The sequence below is a fragment of the Squalius cephalus genome (assembly GCF_949319135.1).
Source record: "Squalius cephalus genome assembly, chromosome: 24".
Classification (NCBI taxonomy): Eukaryota; Metazoa; Chordata; class Actinopteri; order Cypriniformes; family Leuciscidae; genus Squalius; species Squalius cephalus.
Window position 1 is genome coordinate 3177540 of NC_137145.1, and position 2500 is coordinate 3180039.

The following is a 2500-nucleotide window of genomic DNA, read 5'->3' on the forward strand; positions in this document are numbered from 1 at the left end:
CTTATTATTATTATTTGGGAAAACTATTGTGCTGCTTCATATTTTCGAGGAAAGGATAATACATTTTTTTTTAAGGATTCTCTGATGAATTTGAAATCGAAATCATTTCACTTGATCAATTCAATGTATTCTTGCTGAAAAAAAAAAAAAAAATCTTACTGATCCCAAACTTTTGAACTATTGTCTAATACCTGATATAAATACACTTGACTGACTTCTGACAACATTTGTTGTTTGAAACATTCAAAACAACCCCAAATCATAAATATAACTATTAACTTAGATACAGTATCGATACAGACATATACATTTCAAACAAACGCTTGGTTTCTGACAGCGCAGCTCTAGATGGAGCGAAAGCTGCCTAAAAATAAAACCCATGAACTCCTCGCTCATCACCAACGCCCCAGAAAGCAGAAAACTTCTCCCAGGTTCTTGTCTTTCAAAAACTTTCATCATCTCCACATTATTCACGCCTAAATGATTTAAAAAGCGTGTGTTAGAGAGAATTAGCGCTCGCGGGTCGGGTCCGCCGTCCTCCATAGGCCTGAATCAGCCGCCCTGACACGGAGAATAAGAGTCCTGTACATCTGCCCTGTAATAGATAACCACAGCCACTCTGAGTGAGTAATGGATGGATGTTTAATCTGCTGAGGTAGTGATACCGGGAGAGCGAGCGAGAGCGCCGTAATCCTTGTAATCCACGGTAAACAAAGTCTTCCCCTCTACGAGTGTTATCAGCAGTGGCGCTGGGAAAATATAAAGTGCTTTTCAACATATTAGTGTAATCCAATCCGAAGCCGAGGAGCCCGAAAGGTCTTCGCAAACTCTGAGCGCGAATATGGGTTTCATCTTCAGGGACTACACAAGACGGGAAACAGACCTAGTTTTTAAGTAAAAGACTATGACTATGAGAGTCTTAAAAGCTGGAAGCTGAATTACGGCGCTTATATGTGTGTGTGTGTGTGTGTGTGCAGATCAACATCTTTAGGCCAGAAGGGCTTCATACTGGAAAGATCCATGTAGGATAAACACTGGTAGTAAAACAAAGACAGGAGGAGATATAAAAACAAGATCATAAGGAAAGATAAAAGGAGGTTTAAAATGTAAAAAACTCAGAGGAATTAATCTGAATCTACTCTAACATGTACCAGGAGCTATAAACTTAGCATTAAAGATGGTGTAGAGATGGCAAAGACTTCAAAATACCACAAAATACCAGCGGTTGGTGATTTCAACAAACCCAAACGCTAAAAACTAAACTTCAGTATGTGCTATTATTCACCAAATCATGCGGCTTGTTGAACAGAAGTGATTGGACTAATAGTGGACGATAAAACAGTTTGACTTTTCACGTTTGGGAGCGGAAAGCTCACCAAGGCTGCATTTATTTAATCTAAAATACAGTAAAAATACTGAAATATTATTGCAACTTTTCTATGTGAATATATTTTAAACTGTAATCTATTCCTGTGATCAAAGCTGAATTTTCAGCATCATTACTCCAGTCTTCAGTGTCACATGATCCTTCAGAAATCACTCTAATATGATGATTTGCTGCTCAAGAAACAATTATGTTTGTGAAAACAGTCGTGCTGCTTCATATTTGTGTGGAAACCGTGATTATTTGATAAATAGAAATCTTTTGTGACATTATAAATGTCTTTACTGTCACTTATGATCAATTTAAAGCTGAATAAAAGCAATTTCTTTCCCAAAAAAAGAAAGAAAACAATCTTCCTGACCTCAAACTTTTGAACAGTAGTGTCCTCAGCTAAAGGCGGCACTGCAAAACCCTGTCGGAAACGTGTTGTGCCAACTCAGAGAAGAATGTGAGCGGTCGGCCAACTGGAAGTGTGACCGTGCCAAAACCTGTCCAGGGCCCTACAAGACCCTCGTCCACGCCAAAACAAACCCGCATCATGATTCATTGCCAAATGATTATGGATTCATTCACATACAACACAGACAACCGTCATTTTCCACCGCTAAACTGCAGCAGAAAACCCTAAAGAATCAGTTTCGGGAACACAACTCCCTGAATCAAATCTTCCAAGTGCCTAAAGGTTTCCACCCCGATCAAACACACTGATATAGCATTACAAGACTTCATAGAAGAGTTGCACATGATTAGCTCACTCAAAAACGAGTTCTGGCCTTTCCGACAGTCACGACAAACTTGCGCTTCATGTCGTGAGTGTTTGTAGTCGAGTGAGGCCTGCGGTGCCTTTTGATTAACTGCAGCCTCTGACAATATGCCTCCAATAGAGGAGAAAAGTGGAGACCCTAATGAGCTCAATGTGATTTGACTCCCGCCGGGGAGCGCCGAATACACTTTGTCTTCTATTGAGAAGGAAATAATCAAGATCTTTTGTTATACCATGACTTTAAGTCGCCTATGAAGGGAAACGCAAACGCCTGCGCAGAACTTGAAGTTTGTTTGCGGCGCGCGATCACACGCCTCTCTCCAGCTGCGTATCAGGTTTTATCTTCCACGGAG

The 2500-nt window shown here is 40.3% G+C and overlaps 1 protein-coding gene across 3 annotated transcripts in view; it reads right to left on the reverse strand.

Annotated features, from left to right (window-relative positions):
• The window catches only part of ttc28 (tetratricopeptide repeat domain 28), a 323900-nt gene that overhangs the window by 187501 nt on the left and 133899 nt on the right, over positions 1 to 2500 (reverse strand). The gene's annotated exons all lie outside the window — the stretch shown is intronic.